The sequence below is a fragment of the Poecilia reticulata genome, linkage group LG23, assembly GCF_000633615.1.
Source record: "Poecilia reticulata strain Guanapo linkage group LG23, Guppy_female_1.0+MT, whole genome shotgun sequence".
Classification (NCBI taxonomy): Eukaryota; Metazoa; Chordata; class Actinopteri; order Cyprinodontiformes; family Poeciliidae; genus Poecilia; species Poecilia reticulata.
Window position 1 is genome coordinate 329,843 of NC_024353.1, and position 20,161 is coordinate 350,003.

The window sequence follows — 20,161 nt, forward strand, 5'->3', positions numbered from 1 at the left end:
CTCCAGTAGCCACTATTCAAACCAAGCAAAGTACAGTTGGTTCAATAGTTCTGTTTCCAGCTGCTGTGGTTCTGTTTCTGCTCTGAGTCAAACCAACCTGTTCCCCTCCTGGCCTGTGGGGGCGCTGCACCAAGAACCACTGAAGGAAACGACACAAAAAMCTCTGAAGACACTGAGAGCAACTTCCTTCTTCACCAGATGGAAACAAGATGGAGGCGTCAGATTTTAGCGGTTGGAGGATTTCTCTTTAGTCTTTGGCTAAAGACCACGAGACATTCGCTCCCGCTAGCGGTAGGCTAATGCGTTTGTTTTAGTTGTATTTACCCAGAATGCCCTGCGCTGTAGTTCACTTCATGCTTCTGGAACAGTCTCCGGTTCGCTTGTAATTCACATCAATTCGAACCGAACCAGAATTCACTTCAAGCAAATCAGACCGAGGTTTGTCGGCGGACCAGAATTTGATGTTTTTTGGTCCAATTACACATTCACACCTCCCCAAACGAATCAGACTTTAATGGTCTGGAGCTGAATTAAAGTAGACAAAACTGTAGTTTAAAAGCAGAATCAGGAATACCAGCCCAACTATCTGACTGTCAATAGGCCAAAAGCTGACATCAGGTCTAATATAAGCAGCACAGAACATTTACCTGAACCAATATGCATCAAAAGGTTTGAGACTGAGTAGAAAAGTTTCCATTAAATGGGATTCATAAAACTGTGACTGAAGGTAACTGCTTGGCCAAAACCTTTGGGAGTTTTGGCCAGGAAAAAAAGTGTTTAAATAGCCAATATTTAAACATTTCTGCACCATTTTGGTTTGGTTTTCTGACATTTTCTCTACAAATTGATGCCTCCTTTATAGACACCAGCCCGTCTTCATTAGAGCCTAATACACCCTGAATATAGTTCGAATATTGTATCGTAATATGCATTATTCAGAGTAGCTGTGAATATTGTATGAGGAGGCTACATTTGAATTCAGACTGTAGTTCTGGACCTGGCTGATGGATGGAGACTTGAAGAGAATGCCAATAATTAGATGCAAAATAAAGGAAGGAAAATGAGAAGCGGGACAAAAAGTGGAAGCAAATCTAGATTTTTAAATGCATAGAGTTGCTTTGTGAATTAAAGCGACGACGACGCGTTGATTGTCTTGGCCTTTGCGAGAGCGTATGTTTGTGAAAGCTCCGGCTCATCGGTAAATGTGCTGATGCATGTCTTCAGCTGGAAAAAAGTGATCTTTCGTTCTTATCTCACCTCCTTTATTATATCCCAGCGTTCAGATTGGGACGGCACGAGATGAGAGAATCAGTTCGTATTGAACACGGCTGAATGCTGTGCTGATGAAAGCTTATGCTGATAATAGCTTTTTCATTATGTCCTTAGCCAGGCTTGGCATTTCATTTTCTCTGGCACACAGAGAGACAAGTTAAGATTTCCACTGCTGCAGCTTTCAGAGGTTGCTGTTCTTTTCTGATTAGATTGTATGTTTGGAATATTATTTCTTTTAAAAGCCTTCTGCATGCGCGATTAGTTTCTGTGGAGGTGGCCTTGGTGTGAGGGGCTGCTTTGAACTTAAAAATAAATCTCTCTGATTACCACAAATCAGACAGAAGCAGGTCATTAACTCTACAGTTACATATTGTCTATATTCCTCAATGTTCTCTGGTCACTATGTCCATAAATCATCTTTCTAGACATTTATGGTCATCTTTAGTACGAGTGCATCAGCTCAGCCACTTGTCATCCAGAAGGTCCAACATTTTCATCTGGACTAGTGTGAAAAATGCTAACTAGATTGCAGTGATATTTTATCCATTGCTTATGTATTCATATCAAATGTTCTAGCTAAACTATGCAAACACTCAATCTGCGCTAGTGAAAATTCTCACTTTGGGATGCTGGATGCTTGAAACTGATGGCACCACCTACCTAATAATCATGTTTTTCAGAGTTTTGCTTATTCTATGTATGAGGAAAAAACAACGTCCTAAAGTAAGACTCCCTGTCCTGAACAGTGGGACACTGTAAATTATCCACCCATGTTTCTGTCATTTTATAATAAATTCCTGAAGATAACTTATAAAAACATTAAATTCCCAAATATGTTTGTTTGTTTGGTTCACACAACAAGGTCGGTAAATTATCTGACTATTTTCAAAACCTGAGAGATCACACAAATGAAGATTAAAATCTTAGCTACAACAGGTTTGGTTGTACAGTGCGGTGTCGAGTTACACAGCAGGATTAACTCGTCACACATGAACCGATTTCACTCACCAACATTCACGTCAAATGGGACATTTTTCAAAATCTCGAACGTGAGTTGAGGTAAACACACATGGCCGACTTGGAAGAAGCAATGCCAAGAGTTTGATTAGCATTTTTAACAATAAAAATGATACAAAGACATCTCTAATGGTGCTACTGGTGCGCAGTGGTAGTTGTTTAGTCTTCTGTATTTTGGATTCCCCTCTGTGTTTCCCTCATCTTCCTCCCTGATTGGCTATCAGTCCAACTAGGGTCAGGCAGGTCACTCCTAGTTTAGACAGACGTCAGTCATCTTTGGTGTATTTTTAGAGATTTCCTTTGGTCGTTAAGCTCATTACTTTCCATTGACCCCAACATGCTTCTTCTGTCTTGATAAATGGGTCACTTGTGGTTTGACCTTTTTAACCAGAGAACATTAAGATGTTTACAGGGAATTTGCTGGAAACTTGAGTAAATCAAACTACTAATGATCATGATGTTGGTGTAGATGATTGTTTCCCAGTGAAAGGCTGGTGCTGGTTTACCTCTTAGCTCGGTTAAATCTGATAATAAAGACCAAAAACTCTTACTAGAACGGAAAAAACCACCAGGGGCCAGTGGTTTAAGATGATTTGGTGCAACTCCAGTGGATTCAACCTTGATCTGTTTTAACTTTAGTAGCAGGTTTAATAAATGCAGTCTCCAGTTTGTTTTTAGTCTTGTCTGGGAATTCTTGGATTGTCCTAAAAATCTGATGTTTAGCTGCAGATTTGCCAGGAAGGAGCTGGAAGGATCATGAAAATATTTTCCACTTTAAAACGTGGAAAAGAACATTAGTATTGACTGAAGTGGGTGTGATTGAAGTCCAGAGTCTGAAATGTTTCCACACCCTTTGGTTGCATCAGATTTTCTACGTCTTGGATTTCTGTTTCTGATCCGAAGTCCTTTGGGACGGACAGGCGGTGGTGTAGGAGACCAGCTCGCTCGCTCCGGCTCCCCCCGTCTCTGAGGAATCTCAGTCATGTTGAGTAGAACCAGATGTGCTAGCTCCCACCTCTCTCCTGTAACCATCTCTGCTTTCAGTGTCTGCTGCCACTTTCTAAAGACGTCTAGGAATAGATCACAAACCCTTTAGTCCTGACAGGAGAGCACAGCAACACAAAGATCTGTGAATCTTTCAGATGAGTTTTCTTTCAACATGTTTTGTCAGAAAGTCAGAAAATCTTTTTCACTTATCACAAAGATAAAAGGTTCTGGAGGAAAGTCCAGAACAGAGTCCGTCCAGCATGTCCTAGCTTTATGCTTCTGTGCAAATGTTGACATTTGATATAGATTTCACTCATGGAAATTTGTTTACTTTTGCAATATTTTGACAGAGGGTGCATTCACTCCGGTTCTGTTCAGTCTGCTTTGATCCAACTCCAGTTTGTTTGACTAGGACGTCTGGTTCGTTTGGGGAGGTGTGAACGTGTAATCGACCAAAATCGACCATTGTTGTGCCAACAAACCTCGGTCTGGGTTTGGTTGAAGTGATTCTGGTTTGGTTCTAATGCATATGTGAAAGTCAAGTGGACCAGAAACCACTCCAAAAGCAGGAAGTGGACTACAGTGCACGGCATTCTGGGTAAATACAGCCAAAACAAACGCGTCAGCCTAGCGCTAGCGGGAGAAATGACTTATGGTCTTTAGACAAACACTAAAGAGAAATCATCCACCCACTAAAATGTGACGGCTGTCCATCTTCTTGGTGAAGAAGGAAGTTGCTCTCAGTGTCTTCAGAGGTTTTTGTGTCGTTTCCTTCAGTGGTTCTTGGTGCAGCGCCCCCACAGGCCAGGAGGGGAACAGGTTGGTTTGACTCAGAACCACACCAGCTGGAAATGTTTCTATTTATTCTACTGGACTATTGGGTGTGAAATCACCTTCACTTGTCTGATAGATCAACCTTCTTGGCTACATCTACGTACAAATCCCATTCCTGTACTTTTCAAATCAACTATAAAGATGAAGTAGATCTTTGTCTAAATGTACCAGTAGAAACTTTGGGATAACCTTCGACTCAGGTTTTATGCCGGTCAAACCTCTGGTTCGATCCAGTTTTGTCCCGATATGAAAATATTAATTTGTCATGACTGGATTATTTCAATGTGCTGAACTATCCATCGTAGAAGTGAAGTGGTGCAGTCAGTGCAGAATGATCCGATTTCTGTCTCAACGTCAAATTAAGTGATGAGTTTCTTTAATAAATTAGACAAAACCACAGTAGTGGTTGAGGAACTGTTGTCATCAATAACTATCATTAACCAGTTGATCTGAATGACCTCGTTTCTCATCCATTTTAAATTTTCTGATATGTTGCTTTCCAGACCCTACTTCATGTTGTCTGACAGGTCCTGTATTAGCTGAATGTGATTTCTAAAACTTTTTTCTTCTCCTTAACAAACGGAGACAAAGTTGGAAGCAAATATCGATTCATGCATTGAACAGATGGCCAGATGATCGTGTCTGATCTCACCAACCAAAACATCATTAAGAATTGGTAGAAAGGACCTGAAGGAATAATGCAAGGTCATCCACCAGCAGAGGAAGAGCTGCTGCCTTTCCAAGCTCTGCTTCAAAGATAAAACAGAAACTTTGCTTTGGGTTTGCTTTTTTATTTTAAATAATTTTAACAGTCACAAAGAAGCAGCTGTGCTTAAAATATTTAGGACATGTCATTTACTTTTTAGGAACTCAGGTCCTTCTTTCCCCCACAGTGTTTCCCCTGAAATAGATCTGTGCTGCTCAAATGTTTGATGCCATGACACCGTCTCCTAGGACATCATTATCAGAGATGCTCTACATGCATTAATACTCATAATTCTGCTCTGAAAATACTGAAAATAAAATACTCCTCGTAGTGAAAAAGCTGCTGAAAAATCCTCACTATTTTATGATTTTTAAAAATGTAAAGGAAAATGTAAAGCATATTTAATCCAACGAACACAGAATCCCTCATAAACCCGATCCACCGACTAACTGGGAACAATGTCCTTCATCGCTCTCCGCAGGATGCAACATCTCCACCAAGACAAAACGTAGGCGTTCAATCTCCTCTCTACAGCCACAGAAATCCCTCCCTCAGGGCGAAATCTGCAGCGAAGTGAACCGCGTCTCTGCGCAAACATGAAAACCTGCTGCAGATTTCAGGTGATTCTGTGGGAGACGGCAGGCTAATGTTTAAACAAACAGGCGGAAGTTGGAGGAAAATTTGACTTTTTCTAAAGTTTTCTGGGGAGAAAGACTCTTCCAGAAGTTTACAGGCTGAGAAAAGATGCAAAACAGGAAAACACTGCAGATCTTTGAATATCTGAACATTTATCAAAATTAATTACGCTGGAAATTTTCTGCATCTTGTCACATTTGTTATTCTCTGGTTTCTTCTGTCAAACTGCAGCATTTTTTGTTTTAGTAGTGTCTATTTCTCAGGAGACTCTGCTGCCAACAGGATTTCTATGTTACCCAAATATCAACTTAATATCGTAATAACTACGACCTTAACCTCATGGAACACTATGCAAACACTTGGTCTGCGCTGGTGAAGATTCGGAGGAAAACTGCTTACAGAACTATTGATAAATGTAACAATTTTGTTACTTTATACAGTTTTAGGACAGACAGAAGGTCCTGATTTCTGTGTGGAGTTCATGTGTTGTGCAGGTTGATGTGAGGATTTTCTCCAGATTCTCCTGTTCTGGGCTGCAACTATCAATTATTGATACACTACTATCAATTATTATTATTCTGACAATTGGATAAAAAATAATCCCATTGCAAATTTTTTATTTAACCACTTAATGGTTAAATGAAATATATTTCTAATATATTTGCTAACAATATTAGAAACACATAAATATATAAATTTTTTAGACAAGAAAACTAATATTTTACTGCCTAAAATGCAATAACATAGTTCCTTTAATGAACTTTTGATCATTTGTAGCAAACGATTCATCTGGAGGTAAAAAAGAAACAAAAGTCGGATCTTTCTGCTCGACTTCACATCACAGCAGTGTTGGACAAATCTGCTGATTATTTCTTGAATTAACTGATTAATAATTGATAGCAAAAGGTGCTTAATAGGAGATTTTATTTTTTATTTTACAAAATTTAAATCAGGCGAAGCTAAAAATAAGACTTGTGGATTTCTGAGTAGATTAAGGTAAAGATGTGTTTTATTGTCTTAGAAATGTTTATATTTTTGTACAGTACTGAGTTCATTACTGCTCTGAATATGTTATTCTTTCAGCAAATGGCTTTTTTAACCGTCTCCTCCAGTTAAGTTAATCATGATTAATTGTTCACCTCCACTCCCGTTTCCTCCAAACTAAAGACGTGGAGTTAATCTGACGTCTCTAAAATGGCATCTTTATTACGTCACCTTGTTTAGTTTCTATGCTAATGAAACATCGTTTTTTTAAATCGCTCATCAAACGCAGCATCTCAGAAGTCAACAAGAGTAAAGTGATTAATCAGGTGATGTCATCAGTTTCAGTTTGATTTTCAAGCACCCAGCATCTGAAGGTGAGTCCATCTTCACTGAGCGTTTGCATAGTGTTGCATGAGGATAAGATCGTAGTTATTGCAACATTAAATTGATATTTGGGTAACTTGGGAATCATTTTAGTAGCAGAGTCTCCTGAGAAACAGACACTATTAAACAAAAGATGAATCCATACCGAGCTTTCAGAGGAAAACGTAACCTGACAACAAATACAGAAAATTTCCAGCCTAAATTATTCTGTTTGCTGCACACAAGTCTGGTAAACACTCAGATATTCAGAGATCTTCTGGGGTTAATAAATGTTTTCTTTACAGCAGAACTACTTCCTGTCTTGGAGCCATTATCAGCCTGATGTTCCTGCGGTCCGTTTCTAAACCAGCCAGAGAGGCTCTGATGTGTTTGCACAGAAACATTCTGTTGAAATAAGAGCAGCAGCTCTGCAGAGACATGTTGACACAGCAACTTCAGACTTATCAAACTTTTATATGATGTTAGCAAGAGAAAGAGAAGCAGGAGGCCTTTGTTTGAGTTCAGCAATTTATCTATAAAATAACAGAAGGGAGTCAGAAACCAGATTTCTCTTAAAGAGGAGAAGAGAAAGCAGCTTTAACAACGTCCTAAATGCCTTAAATCCTTCATCAATAACTGCCTGTCATGCAGATCGTGAGGGCAAACCGTGTCGTCTGTGGTCCATTTGACCGATTCAGCTGAAGAAACTGGAACCAGTTGCGTTTCTGTCACTAGAACTGGTTCTTTGCCAAGATTGAGTCATTTTTTTTAAGGGTGGAACGATGATAAAACGCGTCTTCAGGGTTTTATGACACATAACTTCATGAAGACATTCCTCCAGCCTACAAAGACTGCAAATAAAAGGGCTAAATGTATACATACACCCTTTATTCTTTAGTAAAAATCTCTTGGGAACGTTTCTTCATCTAAATCAGACATTTAGAGTCAGATAGATGAAAAGCTGGCAATTTTATTCTAAACAAACAATCGTTGACCTGGTGCCTCAAATCTGATTCTGCTTCAAACAACAATTAAATGTATTAAATGAACTTGGCTCCTAAAAATACACCAGAATCTCACTAATGGCAATAAAAAGTTTGTGGTTCTGGGTGCAGCTTCATTAGAGACATTCAGCCATTTACTGACAATGGGAGGATTCTTCTTTATTTTATCATAGAGGTAAAAACACTGGAACTGTAATATAACCCGGTGTAACTCATTAACTGGAGACTGTGGCGAAGTTGAGAATAAACTATTAAAGCCTTCTTGTCGAAAAATAGACAGCAGAGGGAGGGAGAGAGAGAAAAATAAAGAAAAAGAGAGAAAGAAAAAAGGAACAGGACAGTGAAAGATGGAGAAACAGAGAAAAACAAAAGAGAGAATGAAAGACAAAGAGACAGGAAAAAAACATTTTCCTCACCTGTTCAGTTTTCAGCCTCTCATGACATGAAGCGTCTCGCTGTCCTGCACAAAAAGACAAAATCATTTTATTCTCTCTGTTCACAGAAAACTCTAAATATTCTTTAATCAAATTACAGCCACAGATTTTCACGTGTTTTCCAGGACAGCGCAACATGTCATTATTCATTAATATGTAGCATGCAGGCGTATTTCATCTACGGTCACACATCAACACCAGGGTTCAAAGTTCATCTCCAGCTGCCCCCCGCTGTGACTCAACCCAACCAGACAAAACGTCGCATTTTACTGCGAAATGATGCAAAAGGAAGCGGACCGGAGCTGACTCAGCATTTCTGAGGACGTGAACAGACATGTAACTTAAAAAAAAAAAAACGTTTTACATTAAAACATGTTCACACATTAATTTCCTTCAGCAGTAGAGTTTCAGAACACCACCAGCAGGACCGGTTCTGTGTAACTCAGCGGTGCCCAACGTGCGGCCCACGGGCCATTTCTGGACCTTGGATTGACTTTTCCTGGAACTGCAATTCAAGAATGATACAAGTTTGTTTAAGCTTTTTATTTCTAACCAAGTAAAAGTATTATTGATGTTAGATGTCACAAAGTATTAGTTTTTTACAACAAAGCTTGTATAATAAGTACAGTTTGTTGAGAGACCGATAATCTGTGAGAAATGTATCTAACTAGAAACCACCAATCAGAGCGAGGAGGCGGGTCTTAGAGCTGCTCAAAATGCTGATGACGGCGGATGAACGGTTTTCCTGTAATGGTGAGTTATGAGCATGTTTAGCAACAATGAGGTTCATTGACAGCACTAAGCCCCGCCTCCTCGCTCTGATTGGTTGTTTTTGGTGCATTTCTTCAGATTGTAATAGCCGATCAGGGAAATTGATCTCTTCAAAGATTATTTGTCTCATAGCCAACTGTAAAAGTTTTAATATGTAAAAAAATATATATTTTTCATAAAAGTTATAAACCACATCTTTAGCTGTGACTTCTAATTATTTTGTTTGCTTTTAAATATCGGTGAAACCCAGTTTAGCGAAGTAAAACCAACTGCTCTCTCTCACACAGTGTGACGTCGCCTCTGGTTCTGGTGTCAAACCAAACTGAAAGGCTCCTTTTCCTCAACAGTTTAAAGTTTGGGCGTTTTATTACATTTATTCAGACTGAATGTGGCAGATATGAACATCCTGGGAAACGTTTTGGTGGCGATAAATAAGTCGCTGTACCTTTAAACATCTGTTGCTCTAATACGACATCTTGTCATAATGTTCATATTTATACTGGCCCCAGCTGCTGTAAATCTGTACCTGCTAGCAGCCAGGTAATAAATTGATGCTGCTCTGCAATGTTCATTGATTTCCTCCATGGTAATAATGGCCGCCGACCTGATTAACATCAATGAGATTAACTCTCTCCGGCTTGATGTTGAGTTACAGACGAGCCGAGGCGCTGTGGAAACACCAGGAGGAGCCTTCTGGATGGAAATCCAATAACAGGAGGAGTTAATATCGACGCCGGCATCAAATGACTTCAGCTTACAGAGAAAGGGAGGAAGGCTGTGTTAGACATGGGAGGGAGGTAAACATAAACCTGAAAAGCTGCAGAGAAAACACAGAGAAACGCCCAGAAAGCAAACAAAGACTGTAAACGCCGGGTTGTGATTTGCAGGCTGATGCACATTCCCTGTCACGATAGTTTATTACAGTTAAAGTTGTTTAAATCAACTAAAAGGTTCGCAGTAGGAGCGGAGGAGCCTTATAAATCAGCTGTGCACGCTCTCTTTATCTGAACTGGCAGCCTGAGAGCGGAGCGGCAGCTTAGCCGCCTCACATGAAGCCTTCGCCTCATTAACCAGCGGCGAGGAATCAGGCGGCGAGGTGAGGAGGAAATCACAACGGGAATATGATGATGAAACGCTAGGAAACCACTGCAAGATAAAACAAGAGCGGAGCACACGTCATGCTGCCACCCAGCAAGTCTGGCTGCATCGGCAGCAAATATTCATATCAGCTGTTCACTTTACGTTGCAGCTTTAGAAAATAAATAATAATGCAATAAAAGCAGAAGTCGATCCACTACATGCATTATATATGGAGAGAGCAGTTCAAAATAACACAAGAGGTTAAAAAGAGTAAGCAGCAGAAAGTGTCGACTATGACTGGAGGGTAAATCAGGAACAGTTTAGCATCAGCAATAAAAATATTAAATGGTTTTAACCAGATGAAACAAAAACTATTACGACTCCCACAAGTCTGAACCAGAAGTGATCCGCGCCATCTTGGTAGGCAAGCGCAGTGAAACCAAAGTTCAACAAGATGGCTGCTGTCGGGATCGACCCGTATGAGACTGTGTGGACCAGTTGCCTCCGATCTCCAACTGCGATTAGTTAATGACCTCGTTAGCTACATTCACTTTGCTAGGTCAGCACCAATATTTCACTTAGAATGGCACAGAGGTGGGAAAAGTACTGAATATTGTAACAGTAACATTTGGATTGTATTTAAATTGTTTATAAGTTAGGAGATAAGAGCTAGTTCTAAGCTTGTGGCTTGTTCATTGTTATCATAGCAACCGCCTACCAAGATGGCTGCCAGCTACAAAGTTCACTTATGTGTAACGTCACATGAGAACTATGTAAATGTGAACTAGTGGTCAGCGATATGGACTTAGTTTTATCATGATAAAGAAACTATTTATTGCTCCGTTTTTGGTGTGGTTCTCACAGAACATCCATGCTGCTCTAAAAAAACATTCCCATTTGTAACGTGCTTCTCCAGGACACCAAACACATACAGAGGTGAGACTTGCATCACTAAACTGAACAATTTTACTGTATTTAATCATATTTTCAAATGTTGTGATATTTCTAGATGCTCTCGTTGAACAAAGATGGAATAAAGAAAGAATACGGACAGTTTGGGGGTTTTAACTGGATTATCATGGGAACGATGAATCAAAACTTGAAATTCATCACAATGAATATCCAACCGTAATGCGAGCACCAATGATTTATACCAATTTACTTTCTTGCTACCAACAAAACAAAAATCTGAAAAAGTCTGTTTTGAATTTATGCTCCACAAAACAAGCTAAACTGTGAAAGGACTGTCTGATGTATATGACTTAATATTGCTAGTAAACATTTAAATCAGGTTTTACGTTGATATTTTTTAAAACTAACTGACTTTACCTCACCTGTTGAACAGGTAAGCAACCATCTGGACTCGCTGCCATTGCTGCAGGTGTGACCAAGACCCACTGTAGGAAACATTAGCATCAACCTGGCCTGCAGCTGCTGGGAGGCCAAATAACGTCCATGAAACCAATGAAACGTTTTTACTTCTTTAAGTTAAAACAGCTGAGAAACGCTGAAGTATAAAAGTGAACTGAGTAATAGTCTGACGTGGCTGAACAAAGAGAAGAGCCAGTTTGAAAACAAGCTTCTTGGTGCTTTGAACACAGAAAGCAGCTGGATCCAGAGGCCACATTCTGAATATATAAATAGTTTCTGCAAACCAAACCACCCACCTCTACTTTGGAAGCTTAGATCATCCTCTGAAACTCCCAGCATGCTGATTCTTCTGATTAAGTATCTGGTCAGGCAGCCGCAGGCCTGCACTGTTTCATGATTCTTGGTGAACCTGAATATTTTAATCAGGCCTACAGCTAAAGAATGAGAAATGGCTTTTCTTTAAAGCGGCATAAAAAACAGAATTGTCTGCAGCTTTCTGAGAGCACTGTGGGAAACTGAGCACTTTAATTTGGATGCAAAAGCCTTCGTCTCCTCCCTGAAGGCTGAAAAAGGTAAATCTGAGAAAAACCTTGTCTAAAACATCCAACGTGTTTTTCAGCTTCGATTTATACAGGAAAGGAAGAAGTTGGCAATCTGGAGGTGTAAACCTTCATATCTTCATCTAAAGGACAAAACTTAAGTCATTCTTTACTTTTAGCACAGAAAAAGAAAAGATTGCAAAACATAATATGACATTATTACATTTCCTGCAGTGAAACCTGGTGAATTTGTTTCGTTTACTAGTAGTTTACATGCAAATGAAATGAATCAGCTGTGGCTTATGGTGGAATAAAAATAAAAATCGTTTCTGTCAGATGATCACCAATAATCAGGCAAAGTTAAGATAAAAAATTTATCAGTTTCCTGATGCATTTTGATGTTTTTCACTTGCAGTATTCTGCTATAATTATATCTTACTTGGTTGAAATGATTAATCAGATTAACTGTGATTAATCGGTTGAAATAATCAACTAATTTAGTAATCAATTAAGTGTTAGCTGGAGACTCAAAAAGGGCCATTTGGCAAAAACACATTCAGAGCAGCAATTAAGCAAAAACTGTACAAAAAATATAAATAAATTCAGCTTCAGCTGGTTCAGATTTACTAAAACAGTGTTATTACATTTTACACAATACAATGCTTATTTTCATATTTAAAAATAAATAGGTATTTATTTGCATATTTTAATTTTCCAATTTCTAATGTATAAAAAAGCTTAAGCAGTAATTTTTTAAAATCTGATTGATTACTTTTAAGAATAATCGATTAATCGATTACTAAACGTTGCAGCTGAATGTTTTCACAGTTGTTATTTTGTGAAAACACACCATAAACATTGTGGTTCATCAGATAACTGATTAAATAAATCAGACCACATCTGCTATAAAAACTCTGCTCCACTTTTCATGCAGTAGACGACGATCAGATTGAAGAAAATTACTTCCAAATTGACTATTAAAGCAGCCGTAACTGCATTAATTGTTGCTGTTTGGTAGGAAACGTCCCATTCTTTCCCCTCCGTTTATCTGCTGTGAATATTTTCCACTGGTGGTTTCTCTCTCAGCCTCAGAGCTGCAGATCAGACCCAGTGGTTAATCCACTGTGGCATAGAAAAGGCTTCATTTACACACTTGCACAGGCCTGTGCCTGTAGTGGAAGCTTTGCAGACAAGAGATTTCCTTTCACATCCAACTGAGACCAAAGTAACTCTGCGTGAAGAGTGTGGAAAAGATAAGCAGTAAACACACACAGACCAACAGACATCTGTGTAAATATCATACCTGTGGCCCACATGTGATAAAACACGGCTTATAAAGCGGCCCTGAGGAGACACCAGCTGGACACAAACACGACCACCCTCCACCCACGTGTCTCTGCAGGCGGGAATTTGTTGGGACATAATTACAACGAGGCGTCTGCACAGCATGCGATTAAAATCCGGAGGTTTTTACGGCGGGCCTTTGAAGACTACCTGCACAAAGACTAAAGCCAAGCACTTCTTTCTGGTATCAATATCATTTTTTCTCCCCAGCGGTTTCATTATGGAAATACATGCAGCGCATAATGATAAAATTCTGCTGTGGATTCACATTCTGCGACTCAAGGCTACGCTCTTTCTCACTTTTCATCTGCACTGAGAACTCGCGCAGCTCTGAACAGCATGCGAATTGGAGGGAAGAAAAAACTTTAAATGCGACAGTGATATATTGCAGCGCCAGGGCGCGTCCCTGAACGCTATTCTTTATTATGATGCTTCGGATAGCCGAGTGGGAAAAGCTGGGAAATCCAGAGGAAAAAAGATGGATGGTATGCAACATGGATGCCAGATGGTATCAGGACTCGGCGTTTCGCCGGAAGACAGGAGAACATCCAGTTGTTAAATCAGCAACATCAATGCTCAGAGGAATGCAAGAAATTTAATGGAACAAATTATTTTTATATATCAGGTGCATCACAGACAACCTGAACTTTTCCACCATTATCAGCTGAAAAGTACTTTGACAGAGAAGCACTGGAAGGCTGGTGGTGCCAAGATGAGGAAATATGATACAGAGCTTTACACTTTATCAGCTTAAGAGGCATCAGGGTTCATGTTCACATCCACTGGAGGAGGCGAGCGAATGGCCAGTAAACAGATGTAATTATGCAAGTGGAGAACTTTCCAGTAGCTGGCATCGATTTTCTGCAGGCCTGAAAGGTTGGAAAGGCTGAGGGAGAAGACAAAACTGAGCAGGAAATCTGGATTTTATTGTTATTGATGCGACTGAGGATTTCAGAGTCGAAGTCACCAGAATCGAGAAGGAGAGTTTTCATTTAAATTAGACAATAAGCATCAATTAGATCTGCAGGATGTTAGAAACCCAATAATATTGGTAACTTTTGCAAAGACTGGTAAATATTGCGATTAAAATGAAGTAAGTATTGCGATGTCGATAACGATACATATTGTGACGACAATAACCTTTGTAAATATCGAAGCCCTGTCCGGCGATAACATGTATAAATATTGCAATAACAATATCGGTTGCAATATATGCCAGTTTTCTTCTTTCCTTTTGGTCTCATTTCTGGTTTCACCTCAAAGTTTTGCTTTTCCAAACACCAACACGTTTTCTGTTACACAGTGTGATAATTTAAAGGAAAATACCACCTGCTGAAGTTGGAGAAACTTGGCAACACAAGAAGGAAAACATGGGAAAAGAAGCAACTTGCTTCACCACTAAGCAATGCAATTATAAATATTTAACTTTTGCAACGGAAATATAAAGGTTTTTTAATAAACACCAACATGACAACTTGGGCTGTAGTGATACAATAATCTCATAATACGATGTATATTGCGATATTCAGCAAACTATACCATTCAATACACTTTTGTGATTTTCTGAAAGATTTTAGAGGGACAGAGTGACTTTGGTGACATTTTGTGACTATTATAGAGTTGGACTGAATTAATTTAACTGAAAACTGATTAAAAGCATCAACTACACAATACCTGGCTCTGGTTGGACACAGACTTAAAGTCGACAGCTGGACAAAACAAATCAAAGAAGTGGTGAGAAAACATGTTTCTTTTAATTGAAACAGTACAAACTGTAGCTTACATGCATTGTAAAGTAAATAAAGTTCACCAAGTACCTGCTCTGAGTAGTTTGATACCTTTTTAACACTTAACATCTGAAGGAATCACTCTAAGCCTGATGGCCGAATCACTCTCCCGGTGAAGCAAGCAGTGATTGAACAAGGTGACAGTTGGATGTTACGATACTTGCGGATGAATATTGATTTTTTTTCCCAGGAAAGAAAATATCGATATATATATCGCAAAATCAGTATTATTACACAGCCCTAATGACAACATGCTAATAATGGTTTTTATTAAGAGATAAATGTTGTTTAATGTGTATTAGTTAGAAAGATGATTTAGAAAACAATCTATATTTACAAAAATAAAATCTAAAAAAAGCTACAAAAATGAAAAATATTCTCAAGCCAGATGCACAAAATTCTCCAAGACTGAATCGCTGTAAAAATGTATGCAGTAATGCTTCAGATATGTTGTTGCACATACGGTTTGAAATTGAGAGGTTATATAAAATACTACTTTATGTATCCAACAGTAGCGTAAATTGCAGCAAACCAACCATAGCTGTGGGTCATTAGGACTTTAAATTGCAGGTTTATTTGTCCCAGCCTCACTAATACAGACCATCATCTGACTCAAGTCAACAACAAACTAGCTTTATATCGTCAGGAGGAAAATCTCCTGGAGCACAGTTTCAATTTGATTCAGTTTCTACTCATAAATAATTTACAATAGGAAGCACATTTCCATTGATTAAAATTTAAAGCAAAATCAATTTTCTTGCAGCTGGACAGCATAAAAACAAGCCAGAAAAATAATAGCTTATATAACAGCAGATAGAAACAATCTCCCACGGAAAATAACCTCTAATTACACAGCTGAGAAAATAAGAAAAAACATTCTTCTGACATGATGGATAAAAGCATAACTTTAAATGTAGCATTTGCTCTCTGTGACCATGAGTGCTAAATTACCTGTTAGAAGAAAAACACTCAGAGCTCAGAGAGAAAAGATTCACGTCAGGAAAACCGTTGATTTCAACCAAGCAGAATGAAATTTCTCCACGTAAATATACAGAAAACCCAAAATATTCATGGGGTTTGGAACCACAAAAATACCCAATACTTCAAACCTCCTCTTAAAAACTTATATCTGCCTATTCTAATAGCTCAAACACCAAATATACCTTAATGTCCATTATTACAAACTACGGGAACCATCTTAGCATTACAGCCAATTGATATCCATCGTTTGGATATTTACTCATGTTTAAAACTAGTAACACAAACTAGATTTGTAGGTTTTTCTCACTTTAATTCATTAAACAAGAAAATCAAGGATAACAATAAAACAACAAGAAGTTATCAGATTTTCCTGCCACTTTTTTAAAGAAGAAAATGGTTTTAACTGTCAGAAACTCTTTAAACTTCCAACTTTTGCAGCCATATCAATTATCAGATACGCAACACAATATTTTGCCTCCATAACCGTAGAAGTCGACCAAATCAAGAAAAGAAGGGGCACATTCCTGCATGGAGAAGTTCAGATTTCTGCAGAAAAATGCAGTTTTGGTCCAAAAGTCACAATGAAATGAAAAGCTCTAATGAAAAGCTTCCTGAGATTTTCAGTTATAGGGTCAGAAATCAGATCAAGGTTTGACCGTCTCTTTTATTTGGTCGGTTTTACATCTCTGGGATCCGACTCATCCTACCTTCATAACTGATTTATTGAGAAATGTCAAACTTTTACCTTCACTAAAGAGTTTTATTTCATTAAAATTGCATTGATTTAATAAATTGCACATCTTGTAGATGGCCTTGATGAAACTATTTCTGCACCTATAAGCTAAACGAGCAAAAACCATTTTAGGTGATTTTACTGAGATTTAGTGACTCAAACACGTCATGTTACAGTTTAAAAGCTGCTGCGACCATCTGGGTCTCTGGTGAAAAAGATAAATTACTTCAAATCTGATCAGGCAGCGCGTTTCATCACTAATGGGGATTATTACCAGTTAAGATGAGGCTGATCCAGGACCAGCCGGGCCAATAAACCAATAAAAACATGAACTCCTTTAACCTCGACACGCTCACCGTCAACATCCACAGCATTCCTCCACAGCTTTTTGGTTCCTGACACCACATATTTCATTTAAAGGAGTTTAAATGCTTGACCCAAATCACATCATTTTGGTCCACGAATATTTTTATATTTGCATTTTGGGTTTCGGTAATGTTTACACCAATTATCCACGTCAGAGATAATTATGATTTACTGCATGTAACGGCTGTAAAGCCCCATCTCTGACCCGTTCGGTTAAATAACCTTAAAGCTGAGTCTTAGGTTTTCTCCTGCAGCTGATCTGATTTACTGGTGTCAAATGTTTTCTATAAAAGTGAAAAGTTACAGCCCTCCTCCCTAACGATGCCGTGGTGTAAAACATGGTTGCCGTGCCAACAGGGCAGCTTTTGACATCCATAAAATAAGAAAACACTGTTCCACATTCATTGGAGAGAATTCTGATCAAGTTTTTAAATAAATACAGTTATGAGCTCAACAATAAGGATATTTATAGTTTTTAATCTGTTATTCAGGTTCAGGAAGCCCTGATCCTCCATGGAGCTTTTCAGAAATGTGGGCTGTGGACGCCAACATTAGCATTAGCAACATGTTTAGCGTTGAGACGATAAATATTTTAGTCTGTAGATGTGCAGCACTGCTTTATTTTCAGCTTGAACTGTGAGAAATGGTTTCCGATGCTGAAATATCAGCAAAGTTCTCCCAGAAACCAACAGCTCCATCCTGCAATTTGTACAAATACCTGCTCAGGTGCTTCTGCACAGCAAGAGAGAGACCCTGGTATTTATCTTCCCTCTCTGACAGCTTTGAACCGCCGTCATGGCAGCCGATCCGTCTTTCCTCGAAGAGCAGGCAGGACAAGCAGCATGAACTCGCTCCTTTGCTGGCTTTACATCACAAACCGTCTTCAGAGATCCTGTCACAGCAGCAGGGGAGCTCTTAGTTTGGAAACTGGCTTCTAACTCATCTGAGCCGAGATGTGAAGCCGTAATGCCACTCTTTCCACTCAGGCACTTGGTAAAATCAGCATCTCTGGTCACAAAATGTGGAAGATTTTGTGTTTTTCTCAGAAAGTCTTCAGGCAAATTGATGTTTATGGTAGAAAATAACAGGCGGATTCTCACATAAATAATGGAAAGCTCATTGTGAAGAAACCAGGGAGATCTGGTTGGGGGGAATGACACAAATACAAACCATAGAAGAAGAATGGAGTTTGCACTGCAAAAAGTCCCCTTTCAAAAACAAGAAAAAAAAGTACAAAAATAAGGTACAATTTTCTTAAAATAAGAAAAATTATCTGCCAACAGAACAAGAAAATTTATCTTGTCAAGATTTTCTAAAACAAGAAAAAATATCTAACCAAGATAAACCTACAATATCTTAAAATTAGTGTATTTTTACTTAAAACAAGCCAATTTTACTTATACGAGTAAGATATATTATCTTATTTTAAGAAAAATTATCTCAAGTAAAGAAAATGTTACTCGACACTGAATTTCTTGAAATAGCGTAAAATTTTCTTATTTGAAGAAAAATGTTCTATGTATTAAGAAAATAAATCTCATATATTCTATTTATATTAGTAAAATTGGCTTGTTTTAAGTACAAATACACTAATTTTAAGATATTGTAGGTTTATCTTGGTCAGATATTTTTTCTTGTTTTAGAAAATCTTGACGAGATAAATTTTCTTGTTCTGTTGGCAGATAATTTTTCTTATTTTAAGAAAATTATACCCTATTTTTGTACTTCTTTTTCTTGTTTTTGAAAGGGGACTTTTTGCAGTGATATACCTAAATCTAATTTATTTTTATTGTTGCATAGGATTAAAATATATATTTTGTCACAGCTTTACTCAAGGTTCTTATGCTAAGACAAAAATCCAAAAATTGATCCTGTGAATACTGGAACAAGAGATGTTATTGGCTTGCTGAAATGAAGACATGAGTTCAATTACTTTTAACATATTTATTACGTTTAAGTTTCACATAAGCACAATAAAACATGACTACTGGTCAGAATAAAGTCTGGATGGGCATCTGATTCTGAAACAATCCTGTAAAATGACAGAACAATGAAGATCTGACACATCTGCCGCACTCATAAGATGCCCTAAGAGTCAAGCAAACCAAATTGTCCAAAGCAAAAAAAATCTTGGGATTAGATGTCAACAATAGGAGCTTCCTCCGCAATGAACTTCTTCCAATAAGCCATAGCCTTTTATATGTGGAAGTCTTGCCTCAGTTACGGACGGCGTTCTCAAGACGTCTGTCAGCAGCACAGAGAGGAGTGGCCCCACACACGGATGCTGAAAAGTGTAGTAGCTATGATGTCCTCCTTTCAGAAGATCAGGGAAGGCATGGTTCCAATGGCCAGTAGAAAGTTGGTTTCATGATCACCGCAGAGCTGAAAAGTGGTCTTGTTTGAAGTTGTTGGGTCATCTGCTAATTGGAGCACAGACAGAAAAACAATCACAAAACAAACCACGTTTTAGGGACTAATCAGTGTAATGATGAATCAGTATCATAAATTTCTTACCTTGAGAATGTGAAGGACACCGTCACTTGCAATTCCCAAAGTTTCTTGTAGATGGTGCAATACGTGATTGACGATGTGTCTGGCATAGGCTTCACTATGGCAACAGTTTGGTTTACTTGAAAAATAAAACAAGTCTTATTTTAGTTCATGTGCTCCATTACAATATTACATGAATTCAACATGGCAAGAAAGTTATTTTAATTAAATCAAACAAGGACTACTTAAATTCACTAATTAAAAATAGTGTTTAAAATATCCTGGTAACAGTGTGGAATATCTAACCTTGTAAACTCATTGCATTTAAGTTTTTTAATTACAGCACATAAAACACCCTCAGTTAGTGAAATACTAGGCGGAATTGCCCTTTAACCATTTCCCGAATGAGAAGCCACCTTAGCTGTGTTAAAAAACGGAAGCTACTAAGAACTCGTGTCGATA

The 20,161-nt window shown here is 38.4% G+C and overlaps 1 protein-coding gene across 1 annotated transcript in view; it reads right to left on the bottom strand.

The window, feature by feature from the left end:
* LOC103459096 (plexin-B2-like) overlaps nucleotides 1-20,161 on the bottom strand; it is a 122,937-nt gene that overhangs the window by 75,152 nt on the left and 27,624 nt on the right. Inside the window, exon 2 of the mRNA XM_008400340.2 lies at nucleotides 8,220-8,263. The gene's annotated coding sequence lies outside the window, so the exon portion shown is untranslated. The remainder of the gene's footprint in view (nucleotides 1-8,219; nucleotides 8,264-20,161) is intronic.